We start from the raw sequence: 10320 nt of genomic DNA on the forward strand, positions 1-10320 counted from the left end.
AAATAACACCAGTGAGGGTCGTGGAAGGTGCGCTTCAATAGGTTATCCCTCGTAGGGATTTTATTATTCAAGATGCACCACATTAGAAGCCTAGTCCTGGGGGGAGCCTTTAGCTTCCATAGATGTTTCCACCATGCATATATGGTTTGTGGTTTCCTTGCTTCTGACAAGCCCAAGTATCCATCCTTTGGGGTGAATATGCCCAATTTATCTAAAGCACAAATGAGATCCTCTTCTCATTTTGATATGTGAATATGAGCTGCTGATAGAGCCTGTGTATAGTCCTCCCAAAGCTATTGCCACTAAGGGGGAATGTTTAGTTGGTGGGCGGATTTCCAGGCCTGGTAGAGAAATGTAGAGTTTGCTCCATCTGCAATATGAGCAATGTGAGAGATGTTGTGTTCTCAGAGATGCTATAGCAGTTTAGGTGGCAATCTGTGAGTGTTCCCGCACCCAACCCATGGGTCAATACCAATACGGATGCCGAGACCCGAGTGTATCCTCCATGTAAGGTCTACTCGAATGGGGTCCAAAGCCTTAATGACAACCTTACAAATCTTTGAAATCCCAGAAGTCTTCAGGTTCGGTGTGTTGATCCAATGCAAGATCTCTAAAGGGGTAATGTATTTCGATGAGGTCACTCACATCCAAAGGCTGTCAGATGTGACTAGGTGCCACCTGAGATTTGCAGACAATGTAGAGGAAAAATCATCTAGTTTTTTATGTCCCCAGCCTCCCCATTTTTTTGGTAGATTGAGGGCATCCCATTTGACCCATGCAAAAATCTTTCCCGGTTGGCTTCCCCTCCATAAAAATCTACAACAAATCTCTTAAATTCTTGTTAGTATTCCTCTAGGAATCCAAGCAAGGGACATCTAGTAAATAGGAGTGGCTTCCAAGATGCTCTTGATAAGTGTGAGGTCACCAACTCAAGATAAGTATTTGAGATACCATATGCTGAGCCTTTTCTCCAACTTAGTAATGAGCCAGGTCCAATCAGCAATCTTGTATCCTATGGGCTTAAGCTTATACCCCAAATATTTTGGTCCATTAGATAGACCCAGCTGTGTAAACTGGAAGTGGTGTAATACAAAGTGAATATCATGCTAAGTGCATGTCATTGTTGTAAGTCTAGATTTATTTTCATTGATCATCATGCCCATAGCTTTTTGAAATAAGGTAAAAGTGGCTCTAATATTGGTGAGGTCTCTAATACTTCCATTGAGGAAGATCAGAACATCATCCACAAAAAGTAGATGTGTGAGTGTGCAATCATCTATCATCTTGATACCCTGTAGTCTGCCTCTTCTGTGTTCATCCTTAATGATCCTGTTTAGCCCCTCCATGACCAGTAGAAAAAGTAGCAGTGAAAGAGGACATCCCTGCCTCAAACCTCTTTTCGAGAGGAAAAATGGGGATGCACTTCCATTGACCAGGACACTAAACAGAATGTTAGTGATGCAACACATGATCCATTTGATGAAATTGAAGGGAAACCCAAGGTGGGTTAAAAGCATTCTTATGTACAACCAATTCACTCTCTCAAAAGCTTTAAATAAATCTACCTTCAATATCATACCTTTGCATTTTTTGGTGTGGAGAGAATCTAAAACTTCCTATGCAGTGCCAATAGCCTCATGAATATGCCTGTCTTGTAGGAAGGAAAATTGTTCAGGTGAAATGTGATTGGATAGTATGGGCCGCATCCGGTTGGCAATAATTTTGGCGATGATCTTGTACAAGTAGTTGCAAAGAGAAATAGGGTGATATTTGTCAAAGGAGGATGGGTTATTATATCTGGGAATAAGAGCAATAAAAATAGAGGTTATGGATGCATCCAAGTGTCCACTGGTTCTGGAATCTTCAATAACATGTAGTAAGTTTGCTTCTATGATGTCGAAGAAAGCCAGGTAGAACTCAATAGTCCAACCATCTGGTCCATGGCTGTTATCCTTTTTAAACCATTTTAATGTGGTCTCCAGCTCTTCCAGAGTGACCACTTTCATCAGATCAATACCCTCTTCATTCCCCACATATCATGAGAAACGTTGGGAAACTTTGATGATCTCGGCCAAATTAGTGTCCCGGGGGACACTGTATGATCTTTTGAAATGAGAGGTGGCTAATGTGGCCAGTCGTGGGAAAGTATTAGCAATATGTCCCCGTTCATCCCATAGTTGCCATATAGTATTAATCACCTTCCTCCCATTGGCGAAGTTATGGTAAAATTTGGTGTTTGCATCCCCTTCTTGCATCAAAATAGCCCTACTTCTTAGCCTCTAGGCTTCTTCTCTATCCTTAAGAATTTTACTTCGAGCAGTGTAGAGGGATGTGATCTTCTCCTTATGTTCCTCTAAAGTGTATAATCCACCTAGATAATTTTCAGGATTTTCCAACTTGCGTTCAATTTGTTGCAAACTAAGATCATCCTAAGTTCTTTTATGATGTGCCCAGTTTTTTGACAATTTCTTCAGCTCTATGAGGTTATTAATGAAGCCCACTGTGAAATTTCCCCTTGCCCTAGGTGGATTTTCTTTCCAGAATTCTGTAACCATGCTGATATATGAGGCTTCCTTGAGCCAGGAAGAGAAAAAATTTTATGGTCCCTTGGGTTTTGCTCTGCCTCCATCAATTTCCATGTAAATAGGCAGATGGTCCGAGATCCCCCTTGATCTGACCCATTGTATGATATGAAGACCCAAATCTAGAACATTTTCTTTGACTAAGAAGCGGTCCAGTCATCTAGCGAACCCATTCTCTCCTATCTTATTATTTCTCCATATGACTTGAATCTTGGGAGAAGGAATGTAGATCAGGTGGTGTAATTCCAGAGTGGTAGAGAAAAAATCTGAGAGAGAATCTCTCTGAGCACGATGACCCCAGCACTCTGAGTGTTCTATGGATAAATTGAGATCTCCTCCAAGAATTAGATGATCAACAGTAAACAAATCCGAACCTAGGAGATGTTCCAAAAATTCAGACTTGTTTTGGCATGGCCCATATATGTTGATGATTCTAAATGTCATACCCAGATTGGCAGTATGTATATCCGCTCCAATATGACCAGCCCCTCCCTAATAATTGAGTAGATTGATAGAACAGGAATTATATCCCAAGGCTAGTCCCCCAGATCTACCATGGGCATCCAGTCGAGTGAATTTCCACCCAGGTAGAATATTCTCAAGTGTGCGAGTAATATCAGCAACAGGACGGAGGGTTTCCTATAAAAAGATGAGGTCCAACTAATCAAAGTAGATTAACCAACAGAGTGCTAGTTTTTTCTCAGGCCTAGCAAGCCCTCTACAGTTGAAGGATAAAATCTTCATCACAAGGTTCAAAGGTGGTTTCTCTGGCTCTAAGGACCCTAGGAATAGTGGATTGTATACCCAAAGCAATTTCATCATCTGCCTGTGATTGTGCAATAGAGAGGGAAGAGGGTCGACCTCGATGAAGCTTAGGATGGGGAGGGGAGGGGATAATATCGAGACTGACATGATCCAGCGCCTGTTTCCTATCCATTGGATGAGTGCGATATCCAGTTGTAGGAGGAGTCGGCGTGGAGGTTGAGGGTGCTGGGGTGGGGGAAACCAATAGAGGGGGGGGTGAATGAGATGGTAGGGTGAGGGGGAGTTATATCACAATGAATCTGAGCTATGGCAACCAAAGAAACCACTGAGCCTGAACCCAAAGAAAGTCCAGATAATGAAATATCATGAATATTAGAGAAGCAATGCAAGGGTATAGAATGAATTAAATTCTTACCCAATGTATTGGAGTCTCTGGAGGCCGCCATGGATTGTTCAAGAGGCGGGGGGAGAGGAAGGTGAGGAGGCCCGCTTCGCTTCTTCTGGGTGGTCTGTGTAAGTGTTGAAGCCATCTCCTTAGTGCCAGGCTATGCAAAAGTTCTCTCAATGGAGAGTACTATATTCCAAGGCTGTTCCTTAGATACTTGAGGTTGTTCCTCCAGTACCAGTTCCTCATGCACTTGTGTCTCCTGCTCCAATGGTTCCTGTGGATCCTCTCTATTTTTCCTCTTGAGCTTCCCACCATTAAGTGGGAAATCCTTGAAGAGATGCCCCACTTTATGGCATCACCTGCATCTGAAGGGGACTCCTTTGTAATCTAATATCTATCTCCTTGTAACATTCCTCCATTGGATGCTTATGTGCTCCAGTAATCCATCTGTGAGATCTAGATGTACCAAGATTCTAGCAAATTCCATACGCCCTGTAGTCTGAAAGGAGGTGTCGTAAGTGAGGTAAGTTCCCATAGCATCCCCAATTTTCTTAAAGACATATTCCATCCAGAAATGAAAGGGAAACCCTGGGAGGCGTACCTAGATTGGGCCAGCATCCACCCTTTCTAGCTCGGGGTCAGATAATGGCGTCCATTGTTGGAGAAGCAAGGGGGCTTGGTCTATGTGCCAAACAATAGAGAGAACCCAGTTTGTATGGGCCAAGAAGATGAATCTCAGCGCTAACCATCCCTTGACAAATGTTTGTACTCTAGGGGGTTTCGCCATATGTTGGCCCCAAACCTCCATCGTCCATTTCTATAGACGCTCCACACTGTAGTTCCTGCCACAAACTTGTCCCGCAAGGACCTTCTCCACCGAGTCCATAGTTTCAAGAAGTGATATATCCTCTGATAGCTTAAGGAAAGTCTCGCTGCTCCAGAGTTGAAGGCATTGTTACCTTTTAGAAACCCCTCTAGTTTTGTTGCCCGAAACTTCAACAAGCCCAATAGGGTGTGCAGCTACCTAAGAGGAAGAAACCCTAGCCACAAATGTGTTCTTCGCCAGGATGGAGTCAAAAAAAGGAGGAATAGAGTCGATGCCCATAAAATTTCCAATTGGTGGAGCCACTAAGGCCGAGGGTGCAAATGTGGAGGGCACCTGTAGTGCAGTATTCAAATGTTGGATGTCCGAGGGTTTGTTTAATCCAGCCGAAGAGGAATATGGACCGGAGACCACCCCTAGGGTTTTCTCCCCCAGATGATGAGAAGGCTCATCCAAAGCCAAAGAATGCAGTAAGTGGGGGTGGGAGATGAACTCTTGGATAGTAGATGCACCTTCAGGGAGCGAGATGGAAGGAATAAGAGGTCGAGAAATGGATTGAGAAAAAGAGGGGAGGGCTTCTACTTCCTCAGAGAGTTCATGGTCAAATGTGAAAAAACCCTCCGTAGTGGTCCTGGGATGTGTCCAAATGGGCACATCCTCCGAAGGGTCCGCAGAATAATCAAGAAGATCCTCCATAACTGTCAATCCAGCTAGCTGACAGCTGCCTGCAGGTTCGATGCAAGAGAATAGGGAATGTTGGTGAGAAAGACCGAAACCATCAAAGGGGAAACGCCTAACGAGTTGACAGAGCCCGTAAGCAGATGAGATTATGGTTACAGGAGTTGCAGGGAGGTGTGACTATTAAGGAGGTTGTCTGTGGAGGCGAGATGCTTTCCCTGAAGCCTGTGAATGGAAATTGCCTCACAACCCTAACCCCATCTCGTCAATCCCCTCTTCCATTCATTTCCATTAAACAGGGAGTCACATGTTTTTTTTAGCTTTTGATTCAGATACATTATAATAATAACTATCTTTGTATATTATTATAATAATATAATGATAATATATTATTATGAGCTATTCTTACTATTAATTAATATATATTAGGAGTTTATGTTATTATTATAATATTTATATAATAACATATATATAAATAATCTAGTTGTTAATATTTATATAGCTATTAATAATCCTAAATCTAGTTGATAATATTTATATAATTATTAATAATTCTAAATACCGATAATAATTATTAATGTGGTTGATATAAGCCTATCGGCATATATCAACCACATTGGAAAATGTGGTTGTACATATGTTTTGATATACACCTATCGGCATTTATCAATAACATTGGTAAATGTGGTTGTGCTAGTTATAAAAAGAATTAATATATGAGTTAAACATATAAATTTTTAAAAAAACTCATAACAAGATTATTAACTATGGAGATTCACCCCCACTTTACTTAGTAATACCACGTGTTTAAAAAACTATAACTCATGTTCATATGACATTTTTTTAATTAATTAATTAAATTTAAAAAACAAAAAGGGAATAACCACATTTCACATAAATGTAAACCTTTGATATATGATTACTACTAAAAATATTTGAGAATCATCCACCAAATAATCATTGATAATTAAACTAAAGTTATGGAATCCCTATTCCAAAATAGACAACCCTTGACAAAATTATTAATAACTAAATTATAATTTTGGAAGTTTTATTCTAAAATAAACACACCTTTTGGAATATCTGTTTCGGAGTAAGTCTTCTGAAATTTTAATTTAATTTTGGAGTGGGAAATTAAGATGTGAATATTTAGTTATCAATAATTAATAGGGAGACAGTAGGAGTTTAACCTTTATGGAATATTCAAGAATATTATGAAATGGGTTACAATTTTTTTGGCATGTTGTACTAATAAATCGTGGTATTGATAAACCATGGTATTGTAATAAAATCTAATTACACATTAATAATATCCATGCTAAAATCATGCTGAATTTTCATGGTTAAAATATTATTACATTTTTTTAATGCATATATATTTAACCCATAAATGTAATTTGACTCTTCTAAATTTTGAAGATGACGTAATCATCTTTGGGTGATCTCACATTACCTCAATGATTGGACCCAAGAGCTTTGTTTGCCCCGTTCATTTGTTCCAAGTAGGTTGCAATGCGTATGTGATTGGATGTCCATTAATGCATTCCTAGCCAATTGGCTCTATTTTTTCACAATTGTAGAACAACATGAACCCAATTTCATGAAATTTCAAAGTCATTTCCACGCTTTCAAGTCCCTTGTTTCGTCCCATATTACTCAGCTCAGCTAAGGCTCCCCTCTTTCCATTCTTGAAATTTACAAGAAAAACCAACAAAGGGAAGCACTAATCTTCATCATCTATAATGTCATAGTATTTATATGAAAGCAATATTTTCTAGTCACTCAAAATCATAGTTGTAAGGATAAAATTATGCATCATAACATTTTTTCCTGGTGTTAACAATTTCCATTATGGATGATTACACATTGCATATATGTAATTTATCTACCAAAGTAACTATCCAAGATGTTTAGAAGTTCTTCTCTTATTCTATCACAATTAAGAAAGAAAAAATACGAAGGTGTGGGATCCATTCCTTTCTTGAATTTTAAGTTCAATTTTCTTTTCTCTATTTATATAACTATATAATTTTTGAATGGATTTTCGACATGGAATTTATCAGACTTAGATAGCATAAATCTATAATTTTTACAATGAAGTCTTAATAATGTTTTTAGTGATGTATCCAAAACCCAATAGTTGAATTTTCATATGCATGAGTTTTCAAATAAGAACAACAATTTATGGAAAAGGTGGTGAATGTATCAAGAATTTACATTAGTGAGATAAGAAAAGTTAACCCAACTAGAAATCCTTAGATTGTAATTAGAACTGCTTATTTTCTATTTCTATATCTACCCAATTTGTTAATGAATTGTCAACATGGGATTTATGAGAGTTGGAGAGCATGGACATGTTTCACACTCAAGTCTTAATAATGTTTTTTTTCATGTTCAAGTCTTCATAATGTTTTTTTTTTATATAAAAAAAAAACCAATAGTCAAAAGTTTTAGATGCAAGTATTGAGAGTTTTCTAATAAGTGCAATGATTTATTGAAAATGTTGTGAATGTACTTAGAATTAAGAATCGTGAGATCGAAAATCTCCATCCAAATAGCAACCTATTTGGTGTTGGAGCTCGAGAACATTGCTTTACATAGAATTATGTTAATCTTGAAGGATTTTGGATTGAAATCCACAATTAGGGTTAGTAAAAATGGGAAAAAAACCCTAATATTATTCTTTCCTATTTTTGTGGTCACAGGGATAGAGAGTGTTCACAGTTTGCTTTTGTGACTTTCAAGAAGCTTTATGCATCAAAACCTCCTATCCTTTTGAATGTAAGTATGTTTTTCTTAGCCTCTCACTATTTGTTAATCATAATATTCGAAGGATAAATTCTTGTTTATTTTTTGGCTACATGTCGATTGGGATGTTGCATAATACTCTTGTTTGTGATAAAGAGGTGGAAGTGAAGACATAACATTATGGAGGATCGCATTCAAATAGAAAATGTTATTCTGATTTTTTTTTATTTTCCTTTGATGGTAAGATTTTATCTTGCATAAAAAATACTTATTCCAACTCATTTCACCACCACCCTTTACCCCAAACACTCAGTAGCCCTTAAAGACCCACATATTGATGATTTATTGATATCTTACATCCTACTAGGTGGGTTTGATATGAACATAAATTCCTGTAATATCCATATCAAAAGCATGGTCATTGTCTATTTTGAAAATGAAATACTTCCTTCAATCTAGTATAAATCCTTGACCACCTAACCCGTCCATAAAGTGGTAGAGTATGACATATCCAAATATTCTTATCCCATCTCCTTGGCCTTATTCAAAGAGAAAATAAAGAAGCATCCTTAATAATGGGTGATCCATTCCTAAGAACTACAATGCTTAGGAAGCATCCTTAATAATGGGTGAGCCCTCAACAACCTACAAGGTTGACACCACAACAATTGGTAGAAAAAAGAGCAAATGGGATTTGTTACAATTCTGATAGAAAATACACTAAAGGTCATAAGTGTGCTAAGAAGAAATTATTTTACACAGATTATGAAGAGGAGGAAGAAAAGGAACAAGAAATATCAAAAGAATAGGATATACACCAGGAACAAACCTTAGAGAAAGAGTAAATGAATTTGACCATATCTTGTAATGCATTGGCTGGAATTACCACTCCTCAAACTATCAAGATAGAAGAGCATATCAAGAAGAAAAGGGTAATAGTGTTGATTGATTCGGGCAATACCCATAATTTTATTCATTGTAAGATAGCCAAGGAATTGAATTGCTTCATATATCCAGCACCACAGAATCAAGTGATGGTTGCAAGTGGAGGAACCATAAATTGCTCACGAAAGTTCCATAAGATCAAGCTATCCATGGGACAATATGTATTGAATAGCCCAATGCTTTCCATTCCAATGGTTGGTGATGCTATTGTACTAGGAGCCTAATGGCTACAACCCTTGGGTAGAATAGCTTTTAATTTTCAAGAAATCTTCATGAAATTTTCTTCAAAAGGAAAGGAAGTTGAATTAAGGGGTATTGCAGGGAAACTGTGACAGATAATCATCTCTAATGACATGGAAAACCTTCTAAAGAAAAAAACAATGAGGCATGATTGCACAATTATGTTCACTAAAGGTTCCCACATAGAAATCATCTATTTCTCCATATCTCCACAAAGTTTTGGACAATCACTCCAAGGTATTTGAGACTCCCAAATGCCTCCCACCTATTCATGATCATGATCATGCTTTTCATTTAATTCCACGAAGTGTTCCTCCAAACATTAGGACTTGTAGATATCCCTATTCCCAAAAGAGTGAAATTGAACGTATGGTAGTAGAAATTCTAGAGGTTGGTATAATTCAACATAGTCAAAGTTCTTTCTCTTCTCCAGTAGTATTGGTTCACAATAAGGATGGATCACGGCGCATATGTCCATATTATAGGAAGCTCAACAAGCTCACTATTAAAGATAAATTTCCCATTCCTATCATTGATGAATTATTGGATGAATTGCATGGATCAATTTTACTTCACCAAGTTGGATCTTCATTCAGGATATCATCAAATCAAAATGAAGACTGAAGACATTTCGAAAGAACATTTAGAACTCATGAGGGTCATTATGAATTTTTGGTCATGCCTTTTGGCCTTACCAATGCACCTTCTACATTTAAAGGTTTGATGAATTCCATTTTCAAACCCTTCCTCAGAAAATTTTTGTTAGTATTTTATGATAATATACTAATCTACAACAAGTCTTGGAAGGATCATGTTCAACATGTTGATAGGGTGTTCAAACTATTGGAGGAGAAACAATTATATGAAAAAATCTCGAAATGGTTCTTTGGATTACAAGAGGTGTAATATCTCGGTCATATTGTATCTCATGAAGGTGTTAAGGTAGACCCTTGAAAAATTAAAACCATTAAGGAATGGAAAATCCCCACATCCATAAAGCATCTACAAGGATTTCTCCGGTTGACAGGGTATTATCGCAAGTTTGTTAAGAATGATGGGAGAATAGAAGCATCTCTAACAACATCATTAAAGAAAGAATCATTTTCATGGACTCCAGAACAACGAAATCCTTTGAACATCATAAAGAGGCA

This window comes from Pinus tabuliformis, chromosome 4_2 (genome assembly GCF_031772625.1).
Source record: "Pinus tabuliformis cultivar Carrire ecotype Pingquan chromosome 4_2, CPIR1, whole genome shotgun sequence".
NCBI classification, from domain to species: domain Eukaryota; kingdom Viridiplantae; phylum Streptophyta; class Pinopsida; order Pinales; family Pinaceae; genus Pinus; species Pinus tabuliformis.